Source organism: Erpetoichthys calabaricus, chromosome 8 (assembly GCF_900747795.2).
Source record: "Erpetoichthys calabaricus chromosome 8, fErpCal1.3, whole genome shotgun sequence".
In the NCBI taxonomy this organism is placed as follows: domain Eukaryota; kingdom Metazoa; phylum Chordata; class Cladistia; order Polypteriformes; family Polypteridae; genus Erpetoichthys; species Erpetoichthys calabaricus.
In genome coordinates this window covers 195,249,717-195,266,298 of record NC_041401.2, presented here as the reverse complement: position 1 = coordinate 195,266,298, position 16,582 = coordinate 195,249,717, and the positions used below count along the sequence as shown (strand labels likewise).

General features: G+C 42.0%; 1 protein-coding gene across 1 annotated transcript in view; it reads left to right on the top strand.

The window, feature by feature from the left end:
• clasp1a (cytoplasmic linker associated protein 1a) overlaps positions 1-16,235 on the top strand; it is a 991,009-nt gene extending 974,774 nt beyond the window's left edge. Inside the window, exon 44 of the transcript XR_007935484.1 lies at positions 16,223-16,235. The gene's annotated coding sequence lies outside the window, so the exon portion shown is untranslated. The remainder of the gene's footprint in view (positions 1-16,222) is intronic.
• The last annotated feature ends 347 nt before the right edge of the window (positions 16,236-16,582 follow it).

Genomic DNA, 16,582 nt, shown 5'->3' with positions numbered 1-16,582 from the left:
CCCAGGACTCCACGCTGCCCAGCCTAGCATCCAGGGTGCGGCACCTCCGTAAAGCCACCGCTCTTCAGCTCTAAAGAGCCTCTCTGTGTCTGTGGCAACTGTCTGTCAAGCCACGCCCCTTTCATAGGTGATTGACATGTTGAATACTTCCAAAGTGGACTCTCTTAGGCTTCCCTATGCTGCTGATGCCCACTCCGCTGTGCTCTCTCTCAAGTCGCAAATTTATTTTGTGCCTCGTGATTGGACACTTTGATACTTTAATTATAATGTAACATTCTAAACCTCCCATGGTCCATTTTAGGAGGGTCTATCTCATCAGCACTAGTCACTAGGCAGGAAAGAACGCAGGACAAGGTGCGAGCCCATCACAGGATCCATTCGCCGATGCACACACAGGAACAGTTTTGAACTGCCACACATCTTTGGGAATCAAATATTTAGTGCATTTCGTATCTGTCTGGCTGTTATATAGCCTCTTTCCGCTCCTTTTTTTGATCAGTCCTAATCCTTAGGTTTAGGTATCTCTCAAATATTATGACCATTTACATTCAGGTGCAGTATTTTGTCTGTCACTCAGCAGAAGTGAATTGCCTGACATTTGCTCCAGCCCCCTCTCTGTCACTCCCTCCAGAGTCATCTGACCAGAAGTGACATTGGTACTTGCAGGGACCTTACCAGGTAGGGCTTTGCAGGGTCCTTCTCCATTAACCTTCTTAAGTGGCACCTCATTCTCTAAATCCCTGGTCATCTGTCAATCATATAGTACCTTTGATAAGTATTTATATATCTATCTCCCATCTACTACCTTTCACGTACGTCTGTCTGTCATATGGTGCCCTATCTATCTATCTATCTATCTATCTATCTATCTATCTATCTATCTATCTATCTATCTATCTATCTATCTATCTATCTATCTATCTATCTATCTATCTATCATAATACAGCATCTTTTCTGTCTATTATATAGTGCCTGTCACATCTAAGCGTCTGACCGTCTTTCCATCTATCATAAAGCTCTATGGTCCCACCTTTAGGGTTGTTTTACTCTGGTCCAGTTGTGATAGAAGAAGAACAAGCAGACTCCACACACACACACACACACACACACACAATAACCAGATCATGACATGATCCCAGATCACTGTAAGCCCGCAGGACTGTGCAGAGTAAGCCCATAACTGGTGTAGCAGACTAAAACCCCCATTTGGGGCTCATTTGTTCAGGTCCAGTTTTCTAGTGACTCTGACTCAGCTGGCACATTTAATGTGTGTCCCTGTGTCACTTCTTTCTTAAGATAGCTTTTTTTTTTTGTAAACTCCTGTAGAAGTCTTCCTCAAAATGGTGGCATCATACAGTCTGGTGGCAGTTGAGAATTAGGATCAATGGGAGATATTGAGGTCACGTTAAAGCAAGCAGCACATGTCATTCAGCTCTCAAAATATGGGGCTGGGGGGAAGGTTAATGAGCGTACACATGGGCCGTCTTATCTGTGCCCACCCAGAATCCAGAAATCCAGGGATTACATCCTAAATCACAGACTGCACTCTGCCCTAACGCTTTATCATTATAAAGGGGGCGGGGGTATACAGATTGGCTCATGTCAACTTTAATGCTGCTGTACCCGTGATGTGCTAAATAATTAAAAAAAATAATTCACCACAGCAGATGGGCATAAAAAAGGCATGGAAATAAAGAGCATAAGGAAAAGAGATTCTCTGAAAAAAGTGAATGACCAAAGCCTCACCTTCTCGAGGACCTCGCTGGATATGGCAGAGTGGGGTCATCAGTCAGGCCCACTGAGAGACAGCAGCTCCATGCAAAGGCTATTCCATGGCTGATTCCAAAGATCCAAACAATTTTCTGTTGCATTTTATTTTTGTAGTTTTATTGATTCATTCATCAGATTTAGTGATTGAGTCTAAAACACAAATAAGTAGATGTCATGCTTACTCTTCTTTAGAAATCTGAGAATGTTGAAATATTAATATGTCAATAAAAGAATAATGAAAGAAACATGAAAGATACTGTAGGACATGATAGATACATATGAAAGGCACTATAAAATAAATAGAAATAAGAGGTCCCATAAAATAAGATAGACATGAAAGCTACTTTATAAGAGAGGTAGACGTGGAAGGCACTATATAATAAAAACATACAGAAGGCTTTAATAAATAGCTAGTCAGACTGACACTATAAGGCAGAAGGACAGATTTGAAAGACGCTATTCAATCAATAGACACGTGAGACACTATAAAATAAACAAGATCAATAGAAAGACATGAAAGTCACTATATAATAGATAGACAAGGTGCTATATAAGGCAGTGTATACTGAATAGATTTATAAATAAGGTGCCTTGTGATGGTTACATGGAGAGACCAGATGCTATATATTACATAGGCAGAAAGGAGCTTAATAACATGCACTGTAGATATGAAATGCAGTATATAATTGATTAACATGTAGACAAAGTGCTGTATAACAAATAACGACCGTGCACACCGATCAGCCACCACATTTAAAGCAGCTGCCTCATATTGTGTAGGCCCCCCTAATGCCACCAGAACAGCTCTGACCTATCAAGACATGGACTCCACAAGACCTCCGAAGGTGTTCTGTGGTATCTGCACCTAAGATGTTAGCAGCAAATCCTTGAAGTCGTGTAAGTTGCACGGTTAGGCCTACATGGATCAGACTTGTTTTTCCAGCACATCCCACAGATGCTTTATTAGATGGGGATCTGGGGAATTTGGAGGCCAAGTCAACACCTTGAACTGTATGTCGTGTTCCTCAAACCATTTCTGAACGATGTTTGCATTGTGGCAGGGTGCATTATTCTGCTGTAAGAGGCCACTGCCATCAGGGAGGACCATTGCCATGAAGGGGTGTATGTGGTCTGCGGCAATCTTTAGGGAGGTGATACGTCAAAGTAACATCTACATGAATGCCAGGGACTCGGGGGTTTCCCAGCAGAACACTGCTCCGAGCATCACACTGCCTCCACCAACTTGCCTTTTTCCCATAGTGCATCCTGCTGCCATCTCTTCCACAGATAAATGACACATGCACCCGGCCGTCCAAATGATCTAAAACAAAACGGGATTCATCAGACCAGAATGCCTTCTTCCATTGCTCCACGGTCCAGTTCTGACACTCATGCCCATTGTGAGTGCCTTCGGTGGTGGACAGGGGTCAGCATGGACACTCTGGTGGGTCTGTGGCTACACAGCAAGCTGCGATGCACTTTGTGTTGTGACACCTTTCTCTCATAGCCAACATTAACTTTTTCAGCCATTTTTTTTCTCTAGTAGCTTTTTTTGTGGGATCCCCTTCCCTCCCCAATTGCAACAATGAGATTTGGGTGCTCATGACCCCGTTGCCAGTTTCCTTGGACTGTTTCTGGTTAGTGCAAACTGCTCCATACTGGGAACACAACAACAACAACATTTATTTCTATAGCACATTTTCATACAAACAATGTAGCTCAAAGTGCTTTACATGATGAAGAAAGAGAAAAAAGACAAAAATAAATAATTAAAATTAGGGAATACTAATTAACATACAATAAAAGTAAGGTCCAATGGCCAGGGAGGACAGAAAAAAACAAAAAAAACTCCAGACGGCTGGAGAAAAAAAAAAAAAATCTGCAGGGGGTCTGAGGCCACGAGACCACCCAGCCCCCACTAGGCATTCTACCTAACATAAACGATCACAATCAGTCCTCATTGTATTCAGGGCTCACATGGAAGAACTTGATGATGACGGTCACATGGACTTCTGGCCTTTAATCCATCAATGTAGGGACATCACAGTGCTGTGATTAGGTGGTGGTGGCGCAGGTCACCACCACAGAAAACCGGAAAAAGAACAGAAGAGAAAGTAGGGGTTAGTATGGATTTTGGAGCCACCATGAATAATAATAATTAATTGAATATACAGAGCATCAGGATTTAACTAAGATGAAGCCCTGAGAAAGCCATGTTAAAGTAATGTGTTTTCAGCAGTGTTTTAATGTGCTCCACTCTATTAGCCTGGCAAATTCCTATTGGCAAGCTATTCCAGATTTGAAGTGCATAACAGCAGAAGGCCGCCTCACCACTTCTATTAAGTTTTGTTCTTGGAATTCTAAGTAGACACTCATTTGAAGATCTAAGGTTACGATTTGGAGTGTAAGATGTAAGACGTTCCGAAATATACGATGGAGCGAGATTATTTAAGGCTTTGTAAACCATAAGCACTATTTTAAAGTCAATTCTAAATGACACAGGTAACCAGTGTAGGGACGCTCAGACTGGGTTGATGTGCTCGGATTTTCTTTTCCGAGTTAAAATTCTAGCAGCTGCATTCTGCACTCGCTGTAATCGATTGATCTCCTTTTTTTGATGGTCCTGAGAGGAGTGCGTTACAGTAATCTAGACAACTAAAAACAAAAGCGTGAACTCGTTTCTCAGCATCTTGCAATGTTATAAGAGGTCTAACTTTTGTTATATTTTTTTAAGTGAAAAAATGCTGTCCTAGTAATCTGATTAATATGTGATTTAAAATTCAGGTCAGAGTCAATAGTTACCCCTAAATTCTTTACCTCCGTCTTGACTTTTAATCCTAATGCATCAAGTTTATTTCTAATAATCTCATTATATCCATTATTGCCAATCACTAAAATTTCTGTTTTCTCTATTTAGTTTGAGAAAATTACTACTCATCCATTCAGTAACACAAGTGAGACATTGTATCGCCCCACATGACCTGCTCTTTTTGGAGATGTTCTGACCCAGTCGTTTGGCCCTTGTCAGAGTCACTCCGATCCTTATGACTTGCACATCACGTCACCTTCAAGAACTGACTGTTCACTTGCTGCCTAATGCAGCGGTTCTCAAACTGTGGGGCTATGTGGTGTAATTTCACTATTCATAGGGAAATTTTAAACTTGTAGCGGTGTATCGGCAGCAAAAAATATAGGAATAAATTTTATTAGGGTTTCAAAAAAACATTAGGGGGGGCACGATTAAAACTGTTATGAAAACTCGGGTCGCAAATACTTAAAAGGTTGAGAAACGCTGGCCTAATGTATGCCACCACATGACAGGTGCCAAGTAACCACATCATCAATGTTCTTCAGTTCACCATCTCAGCGGTTTTAATGTTGAAGCTAACCGGTGTATATTAAATAAATCTAAAGTGAGATAATAAACAAAACACACGGGTTGAAAATGTAGGGGTACCAACCTTGTAATCCCACTTTAAATGAACAAGAAGCAAAATAACCACACAAGTGTCTGTAGTCTGGAGTGACTCTCCTACTCCGTCTTCATCTCCCATGCACCCTGGTCAAATATCAGGGGTCCACCTTTGTTGGACTCCCGTTTATATACCCCTGAGCTCCAAAAGGGCCGGGACATGGCAGGCCTGTGAGGGTGTGGTCAGGTGTCATCTGACTGCCGTCCTTAGGAGTTCTGGACAGAAGGACAAGGTTGTTAGGGACAGCACCCCCTGTTGTCTCAGGGTGGCAGTGCTTACCATGTCAGAGCCTTAAAGGCATCCGCTTTGTGTCTGTGTGTGACTATAGATAAGGTGCCATATGATAGACAAGGTGCTTAATAACAGATTGATAGACAGATATGAAAGGCACTATATAATAGACAAAGATAGAATGAAAGGCTCTGTATATTGGTGGGGAAGATGCCGTATAATAGGCAGACGAGAAAGGAATTCAATTACAGATAAGAGGAAAGGCACTATAAGATGGGTAGGCATAAAGATACATATGAACAGCACTATATAATAGGTGAATATGAAAGGTGCTGTATAATAGATACAGATCTGAAAGGAACTATATATTAAATAGACATAAGAGGTGCTGTAAAATAAACAAGACACAGGTTTGTTAAAACATGCAGGAAAACACAATAGGCACTGACTAACGTAAATCAGAACCAACAAAATGTGTTGAACTGTGGCCACTTGGACAAATGAGATAGACATCGTCTAGTAGACAGACACGTAGAAAGTAGACATGCTATATAACAGACAGATAAGAACGGTACAGTGTAATAGGTGGAATAGACACATTGCAGAGGCATTACATGATAGAGAGGAGGGAGAGGCTGGGAGTGTGTGCCGATTACAACGCATTGCTGCACCCATCCCACGGTCCAAGTGCAGCTGTGCAACGGGTGACACTTCGGCACCTCACACTTTTATATATATATATATATATATATATATATATATATATATATATATATATATATATATATATATACAGTGGCTGCAGTGCCAATCCTACCACCACCCCCAAGTTTTCCCAATAAGTCGGAGGACCTGCTTGCGGGACTGGATGCAGATTAACGTCATACCGAGGACGGAGCAATTGCAGGTTAAGGGCCTCATTCAGGCGCCCAACAGAGTGGAGTCACTTACGGCGTTTATGGGATTCGAACCGGCAACCTTCCGATTGCTGGCGTAGATGCCTAGCCTCAGAGCCACCACTCTGCCTCTGCCTATTACATGATAGACACAGGACAAGGGCACATGTAAGAGACACAGGACTAGAAAGGACAATAGACAGATACTGTAGGTCAGTCTGTGCTGTGCCTGCCCTTTGAGTTCTTTCAGATTCTAAAGACAGCTTAGGTATTTCGTGTGGTGGTTTGCATTTGTGTGCGAGTCCACAGGGTGGTGTGTGTGTGCCCAGTGATGGACTGCCCGAAAAAACGATCATTCCTGCTTTGTACCCATTGCTGCCCTGACTGGCTCATAGTGATGCTGGATGACCGTCATTGCTTGTTGTGACTTTGCTGACCGATCTCGGCTAAGTCTTGATGAATTATTTTTCCAACAGTCCGTTTTAACGTTTAATGTTTCTGACTGACATCTTGCTGAACATCCACAGCCTGTCTGGTGGTCTTATAACTCTCAGTGGTCCAATAAACAGGTCCTTCACACTACAAGCCGACTGAAGTGTCTCTAGCCGCTTTAAAACAATTCTTCCTCACTAAGGCATGCTCACCCTTCGCCCCTCAGTTACAGACTTCAGATTTAGTTCTTTATTTGTCACATACATAGTTATACAGGACAACACACAGTGAAATACATCTTTTCGCATACCCCTTGGGGTCAGAGCGCAGGGTCAGCCATTGTACAGCGCCCCTGGAGCAATTGAAGGTTAAGGGCCTTGCTCAAGGGCCCAGCAGAATAGCATCTCTTTTGGCAGTGACGGGGATTCGAACTGGCAACCTTCGGGATGCCTTAGCCTCAGAGCCACTAATCCACCCCTATTTAATGTACTGTATGCCGTAACCGTGAATACACAATGAGGCACCACTAAAACTGCATTTAGCGTACAGTCCCACCACAATGCTGTATGCACCCTCACCTTTTACTTTACTTAACTTTTTTCGTTCTTTTCACTCTAGCCCAGCCAATGTTGTGTTTTATTCCTAAATCACTTCCTTCAAATCGATTGAAGATGCTTAACTGTCCCTTGTGGGATTCTCTCTGTGGGCCCACCTCCCTATTAAAGCGACTCCCCGAGCGGCCGGATTCCCCTCTCCGTGTATGCCCTGTCAAACAGAGTTTGCGGATGCGCCCTTTCAGAGCAGATTATGTCGGGTCACGTTGGTTTGACCTTAAATTACCCTTGACATATGTTTGGCCGTCCTGCTGAGGCGCCCCCATAAAACTTATTAAGGCCCATCACTGGTCGAGGTTCAAAAGGTCGAGCCCTGGGCAGCGGAGGCACTCGACGAGCGTTGGCCTCACTAAATATTGAGCCTGCTGTTCCCAGCAGTGCAGCGCTGCTCCGCCACGGAGCCGCTAGGTGTAAGAATTCTCGATAGCATCAGATTAATATTGGGTTACCTTTGATTTGCTCCAAGAGCTCTTATCCCATTTCAGCCTGCCCCGCTCCTAACCTTGTGAGATTTATATGGAGCGGCATGAATGGGTGCTTTGAGCTTGTTAACAATATGTGTCCATTATGCACTCTATTATATTTCCAGCCTTTGTGTGTGTTTTTTTATGAAAATAAATCCCCCCTCAACATTTAATTTTCAAAGAAAAACGAGATGCATCACTCACCATCAAATAAGTCACTGTGAAATTGAGAATAAAATAAAATAAACATTGAACTGAAATATCAAGAAAAGAGCACATTATCAGGCTGGGCTCTCTTCAGACCAAAGCCATTTCTGTCTTTATTTTTTATTTTTTGCTTTTTATCACAATTCTATTCTGTGGCACATGAGGGTATGTTGTGACCTTTTACTGTGCACTCGAATACGGAGGGGCCGTGGCCGATAAAGACGAGCTGTGACGCTGAACCCATGCCTCATCTACCCATAATCCACTGGGTAGCATGTGTGTACTTATCTCCAACACTCCGGGGGTCCACGTTATCACAGGTAAGACCTTGGTTTTGACGCACGGCTTCAAATATTTGCTTCTCTTTTGCCTCCTGCGCCAGACGATCACATCCTTTACAGACATAACATTTGTTCTGCAGGTGGCTCGAAGCTGATAATTCAAGGTTTTTATTCAGTTCAGAAATGACATCTGATGCTTAAAGAAATGATAGGGCAGCAGCATGGCGGTGCAGAGGGTAGCATTAACACGTTGAGATCCAGCTTCAAGCCGTCATGGAGTTTGCATGATCTCCCTTCTCCTGGGTGTTCCTGTTTTCCACCCCTGTCACCAAAGATTTTCAGTGAGACTAAACTGGGCAACGGGTATACAGTGGATTTAGAAAGTATTCGGACCCCACCCCTGTCCGCACATTTTAGCATCTTCTGGATTTAATGTAAATGGATACATTTGCTACTTGTGCCTGTCAATTTTCACTCAATAACTCAAAATGACAAAGTGACATGTTTTCAGAAAGATTTGCAAATTTATTCACAATTTAATAACTGTAACTATTCAGACCCTTAGTCCAGTACTTTGTAGAAGGCGGCAATTTCAGCTTTGGGTGTACTTGATAAGCCTCTACAAACTTTTGCACACCAGGATTTGAGAAGTTTATCACATTCTTCCTCTCATGCTCCGTTAGATTGGATGGAAGCGTCTGTAAACTGCCACCTTCAGGTCTCTCCACACGTGTCCTATGGGGTTTATGTCTGGGACACTTGGAGATTTGTCCACTCCAGCGTTGTCATTGTGGTGCTGAAAGGTGAACTGCCACCTGCCCCAATCCAGGTGTGCCAAGCTTGCAGAGATTTACCAAGAAGACTCAAAGCTGGAACTTCTTCCTTCTACAAAGTATTGAATGAAGTATCTGAATACGTCGGTGAAGGAGAGATTTTAGTTTGTGAGTTTTAGTAAATTGGGAAACCTTTTTGAAAACATGTTTTCACATTGTCATTGTGGGGTTACTGAGTGTTGGTCGGTGGGCAAAAATGGCAAATTTCTCGATTTAAAATTAAATCTACAACAGAATAAAATGTGTAGAAAATGAAGGGGTCTGAAAACTTCTTGAATTCACTGTATGTGCTTGGGGATATCCCGGTCAGCATTTAATTCCAGTGGCTTTGTTAGCATAAAAATCATTGCAGTGTGGTCTGCTTTTTACTTCCTGAAGTCTCTGACCAGCTCTTTGGTTTTGTGGACATTAGTGAGTGCCATCTCAAGGCGCTATACAAGTAGAGAGTGCAGGTACATTTTTTTCCCTCATTTATTTTGTCTACCTAGAAATGGCAGAAGAAAAGAGCACTGTCTGGACTAAAGGACAATGCTGTATCCACTGGGCGGCACGGTCCACTGTGTAAAGGCAGACCCTGTCCTAATGGTGAGGGACACAAGACCAGAACTAACTCTGGATGGGATGCCAGTCCATCGAGCGACTTGCAGAGTGGGTCAATTTAAAATAACTAACCTGATGGGCTTTCTCTGGACTTCATGGCACTTGAGAAAACCCAAACAGAGAACACCATCTTAGTGTAAACTGTAGACACACAATGATTTGGTAATTTCATTAACATGTCAAAGAGACAGAATGACCAGCTTCACAAAATGTCCAAGCCTGACAGGTACAATTAAGAAATTCATCAAGTGCTAAAGTCCTCTAACTGATAAAGCCATGGACGTGTGCTTTACTATCATTTTCAACAGTCCTTCACAGGTTTTTATTAAGGGTTTGTTTAATTCCCCCTTTATGCGAGACCACTTTATCTTACAGAGGGCTGTGGTGAGCCCGATCCAAAGTCAGCAAGATCTCAAATGAAAGGCAGAACTGCAGCCTGGGCGGGGTGCCAGTTAGCCGCAGGTCAACTAACAACCTTAGGGGGCAATTTAGAATGGGTAATTATCCTTGTCTAAATTTCTATAGATTGAGAGAGGAGCTCTGAGAAAGCCCTAAGTGAATAAGGGGAACGTGCAAGTGCCACCGAGACAAAATCAGAGGACCAATAGCAGCCGCAGTGAGCTCCACTTCAGCTCTCAGCAATCTCCGCTTCTTAATTAAGTAAATGACTCCTCAAAGGGTAATTTATTTGCCAGTTTGCTGCTGCTGTAGCATCAATACCAGCACAGCTGATCCCAATTACTCTTTAATGGGTGATAACATTCGACATCATGACACTCATAAAATGGCACTCAATAAAATATTACTTGAATGAAGTCATGGTGAACTCTTACTCTGCTTTAACAACCTTGTTCTTACTTTTATTAAAGACTTCTCGATTTCTTCAACAGAATGTAAAGGACATTTCAAATGTAGGATAAATAACTGCATATGTAATAAAACAGGCCACCAGTGCTGAATGAAAGCTGGAGGGTGGTCTGCCAAATCTGCTAGCACAGACAGCGCAATCAGAGTGTCTTATCTGCCGCAAATTTAAACCTGACAACGATGAGGGGGCTGCGTTTCAGCTATGGAGTCTTGTGCTGCTCGTTTTAGAAGCACACGAACAGATCTACATGTAGTGTCTTTCACATCTATCTTTATTTTATAGTGCCTTTCTTATCTATCTATCAGGCTAACTATCTCCCTTATCTTTCAAGGAAATTTGAAAGGACAATTTGATTTTCATTGAGAATCCAATGTGCTGTAGAAATGATATGAATTTCTAAATCTCTATTTGAAAAGCACTGTTTGGTGAATTTGTGAACTTGTCTGTCTTAAATGCAGAAAAACATTCTGTGGTACTTCATCTACAGGTTAGTTTATGGTTTCAACTATACCTTGAGAGCAATTACTTTAAAGTATTTACTTGTTGAACAGCCGATCCTGATGGAACAACAGTGAAACCCCCTCAGTCGCAAGAGCTGAGGCGAGAACAGGACATTGGATGGGATGGGGCCAGATGTAGGTAGTGTTAGATAATCACGTTTTATCATATAGGGAAGGCAAACAGATGTAAGCGCTATGCTTGCTTACGTTATAAAGACTAATCATATCTTATCTGTGTATCATTTTTTATAGTGCCTTTCTCATATCTATTTATTGGTAGCCCTATCTATCTATCTATCTATCTATCTATCTATCTATCTATCTATCTATCTATCTATCTATCTATCTATCTATCTATCTATCTATCTATCTATCTATCTATCTATCTATCTATCTATCTATCTATCTATCTATCTATCTATCTATCTATCTATCTATCTATCTATCCCTTACCCAGCTCAGTACCCAAGATGCCCAATCGAGGTCCGTCGTCACACATTCATTCATGACCTTCTGGTGACGTGACCCGATCACCCGGTCCTCTGTTCTCTTCTGTAACCCTTCTGAGTTGGGTTGGCTCGAGATTTTTTCTTTTTTCTCCTCCTGTGGGTCAATCCGTGTTGACGCACATCCAGTCTCCTGCTAGAAAGAGAGCAGAGTGGGCTGTTGAGTGTCCTGACTTTTCTCATTGCCCCTGTCATTTTTTTGCCCCAGAATTCCCAGCATGCGCCACCTGATGTGTGACAGGTCCTATTTCTAAACTGTTATCCAGAACACCATGTTTCAAGAAACCACCAATGCCTGCCAACTTTGTGTAGCCTAGTGGCTATAGAGGCACTCTTTAGAAGTACAAATCACATAACATGCCTGTGCTCCAATACAAAACAAATGTAACAAATTATATCTCAAAAGATGTAAATCACCTTGGATAAAAGTGTCAGCCAAATAAATACATTTAAATTGGGATTCTTCCCAAGTTTGACACATCCTGTAGACAAATCACACCCCTCTGCATTCAGAGTACAATAAATTAAACACATGTAAGGCTTGCACTGTTGACATCACTACGCCCGTGGATTTCTTTTCATCACCAATTAATTATTTCAAGAAAGATGAATTTTTAAATGGGAGTGAACCTTGTTTGGTGTTGCTGAGTCCTGGCTGATAAAATTCCCTCTCCTAAAGTGGGCAGCACTGCTGAGTTCTTTTTATATCTCCATCAAGTGCTAAATGACCTTCAATATATTTTGAGAATAACAATAAATTTGACTCTCCTTTCCAAAATGCTGTTCTTTAAGGACAATCTTCTAAAAAGCTTAGTGTGTTGATGGGAATTACAACCGGAGACATTTTATCAGGACCGTATGCATTGTCACAGGTGCTAAAGTCGAACTTGCCATGAACTATCGAAGAGTTAGGAGTCCTGGCTGGAACGAGAAATTCAAAGTGAGGCTGAACCTCCAAAGGCAGGTCTCCAAGTCTGACAGAGAGGCCTGCTATCAAGAGGAGCTTCGCCCCTAAATCTAGAAGCAAGCGTTTGGTCTGCACATGTTACGACTGATATTTTTAAATCCTTTTTAAGTCCTTCTGAACCTATTTTGCTGTTCTTTATGTGCAGTCATGGGTTTTGGATGTTATATAATTGGTAATGTTTTCAAATAGGATGTGAAAAATGAATAATATTTTGATTCTTGATTTTCACATCTTGCCACCATTTTGTGAGTCCCATAGTCTCGGAGGTTGTGGTACCTGATGTCATTAACATTATGAGCTATAAGGTTGTTTCCTTATCCAAGTTTGTGCATAACCCTTTCCTGTGCGTGTGTTTTAAAATACTTGAGATTTCCCAGTTCCTAACTTTTGTTTCAACTTTTCTTGCTACATTTTTTAATTAGCAATTTGGATGTGATGAATGATAGAACAGATCTCTGGTTTCATTTTTAGCATTGTTTCCTCTGCTCAGACAGCCTTTCCTTGCTTGAGGCTTAGATGTCTTGTCTACCATCATAGCACACCTGGATTTGGGGAGATTGTCTCATGCTTCCTGGCAGATCCTGTTAAACTCCATTGGATTGGATGGGAAGCATCTGTAAACCGCCATCTTCAGGTCTCTCCACACAGTCTGGAGCACTCAAGGACATTGAGAGATTTGTCCTGAAGCCACCCAGCACTGTATTGGCTGTATGGTTCAGGTCAGTACTGTGGCGACAGGTGAACTGTCACCCTAGTCTGAGGAAGTGTGCCCTCTGGAGGTGGTTTTCTTCAAGAACGCCTTTGTATTTGGCTGCATTCACCCTTCCCTCAATTATGTGACCAGTCTCCCTGTCCCTGCACCCCCATAGCAAGATGTTTCACCATAGGGATGGTATTAGGCAGCTGATGAGCAGTGCATAGTGTTTGAACTCTTTGACCAGAACTCCAATTTTTGTCTCATCAGATCACAGAAACTTGTCCCTCAAGATCTCAGGGTCCAAGTGAGCTGCCATATGTCTTTTACTCAAAGGTTGCCTTCGTCTAGCCACTCTGCCGTAAACGCCTGATCAATGGAGTGCTGCTGAGACAGTCGTCCTTCTACAGCAGATGACTTTTGAAGCTCTGTTAAAGTGACCATTGTGTTCTTGTTCAACTCCCTGACCAGGTCCATTCTTGCCCGGTTATTCAGTTTGGCCAAATGGTCAACTATAACAAGAGTCCTGGTGGTTCCAAATATCATCCATTTTACAATTATTGAGGTCTCTGTGCTCCTGGAGAACACTCGGAGCTTTAGAAAGGGTCTTAACCCCTTGTCTTGATTCATGCCTCACCAAAATTTGACCATGGTGGTATTCAGAGAGCTCCTTGGACTTTATGGCTTGGTTTTTGTTCTGAAATGCAGTGTGAATTGTGGGACCTTCAATACTCCGGTACATGTGGGCCTTTCAAGACGATGTCCAATCAATTCAGTTTGCCACAGGTGGACTCCAATCAAGTTCTAGAAACATCTCAAGGAGAATTACAGGGAACACCTGAGTAGAATGTCGAGTGCCACAAGAAAGGGTTAGAATACTTCTAGGAATGTTTTTAATTTTTAATAAATCTTTAAATCTTCCTGAATAACATGTTTTCATTTTGTCATTATACCGTAGGTTATTGAATGTAGATTGATGGGCAAAAATGAAAAATGTATCCATTTGAAATGAAATATCCAACACCATAAAATGTGCAGAAAGTGACAAGCTTTGAATATTTTCTGAATCCACTAGAAGTTAATTTTTCTGATTTTTCTGGCTTTTTGGACTTTGACTTTGCTTGAAGGATAAGATTCTGAGATTACAGGCTGGCTGCCTTTGTTTTTAGGTTTGCCTTTTAGGCCAACTCATTAGATGCCCTCCTTTTGGCTTTGATTTTTGTTAATAGTTTATGAATATACTTTACTAATAAACATTAAAATATTAAAGAGCATTATTTTGTCATGGTGTACCAGATTTTATGTATGGGTTGGCACCTATTTGTATTTTATGTTGTATTGCCAATTTTGAATGACTATTTCTCATATTTTTATGGATTTTCCATTATGTTTTTAATTATGTACTGATGTGCCTTATACTTTGTGAGTGGAGCCCCAGGGGGTGGGACCACCCTGACATCACATCTACTGGAGCTTCCCTCTCACTTGAAAGGACTGAGCACAGGAGAGAGATCCAGTAGCAGATTAATGAGTTCCATTTGGAGTGTTCAAAGTATTGTTGTTCTTATGGATTTACTGTTTAATTTCAGATTGTGTTTTTTGGGACTCAGGATTGTCACTCCTTTTTTCTATTTTGATCATTTTACTGCATTTTTTTTTTGTTTTTGTACAAGCCAGGGGTTTACAAACATCCTCATTCTTGTGAGACTTTTTGCTTTATTTTTGGGTCTTTTCTAGTTACTTTGCCAGATCTCCTTGTTTGGGGCCTCCTAGGCTGGAACCCATAAGTTAGTAGTGAGGAGTAGTTGGATTTGGAAGTGAGCCTCCTCAGGCAGGCTCTTTAAGTACCTGGACACTGCCTTTGTGGAGGCCTCACACCCATTTCTCCAGGTTTCTAACACCTCATGGTCCCTCTCTTCCTTTTCTGAGTTTCAAAGGCCTTTGAAGATCTCAGCAACATCTGCTTCACTATGTGCTCATGGGAAAATCCCTTAAGCCGCCCATGCCAGCTTATAAAGAAGTACCTGGGAGGGCTGAAATGTTTCCTGCCTTGGATAAAAAATTGGCCAAAAAAAATGTACTTGACTGTAAGTTCCGGAATCTTTTTAGCTGCACACTGGAGCCATTTGCTAATCATACTTGATGGCCTCCTTCTACCTCCCAGTTCCCCTGATCTGACAAGGAGACTCTTTTTAGATAAGTCAAAATGAAAAATGGGTTCCCATCGGCTACAAAGCATACACGGCCTTGAGCCTTTTTCGTCCTTGGATAAGGGGAGCATTTGGGAGCAGATGGCTCGCTGTAAGGGAAACGCACAGTGCTGGCAGAGTTAGGCAGATAGGACTCGGGAAAGGCGCGGGGACGGCGCCCTCTTGTGCTTGCAGATGGCACGTGATTCCTGTGTGAGACTGCTTGTAAAAGGCTGAGCCTGTTGTTCTGTCCTCTTGGACCGACACAAATATGTATATGTGCTGGTAGTCCACTTGGATTTAGCCAACCACATTTTGCAATATGGCAGCAGAAGTAAAAATCAATGGAACAACACTGAAACACGCAGCCCCTTTGTGGAATGGCTGTTTCCACATTTTTTATTGAAACAGTTAGTTCCACTTTTGCTATATGAAGCTGGATTTCGATCTCGCTGCCCCATTTCCTCCATTGCGATGCTCACAAGCTCTTCCCTGACTTTTCTTGTGCTTTGCCTTATTACATTCTGTGGCTTTGTTTATTTTTGCCTGCTTTTCAAAATGTCTTCTGAAGGTGCGATATAAAGTGTGGGTTGGCTTGTCTTGTACCTTGTCCTCTGTGTTTTATATCGGTTGTGACCATTAGGGGTGAACCCAGAATGACCCTCAGACACCGCAAATCCAGCAAAGACGGTTTAGTGTTCTGTAAATTGTGCATAAATGTTACCAGTTTTTCTTCACACAGAGAATGAGAGCAAAGACACCTGAAATAAGTGAGTAGGTAGTAGACAGTACTGGGACCTTCAAAGCTGTACTTCATTTTAATTTAAATAAATTTGGTGAATTGGATTGGTGTGCTTTGTTGGGCTGAATGGCCTGATGTTTCTAAAAATTTCCTGATATTTGAAAGAAAAAAGTTTTTCAGGGAGGTACTGTACATGGAAACAGAAAAGTAGCACTAGGAATCAACAAACCTTTGTAGTGATCTGCTGACTCGAAACTGCCAAAATGATTTGAGGCCTTCTAAAATAGGCAGGCCTGACTTTCATCAGCCAGCCC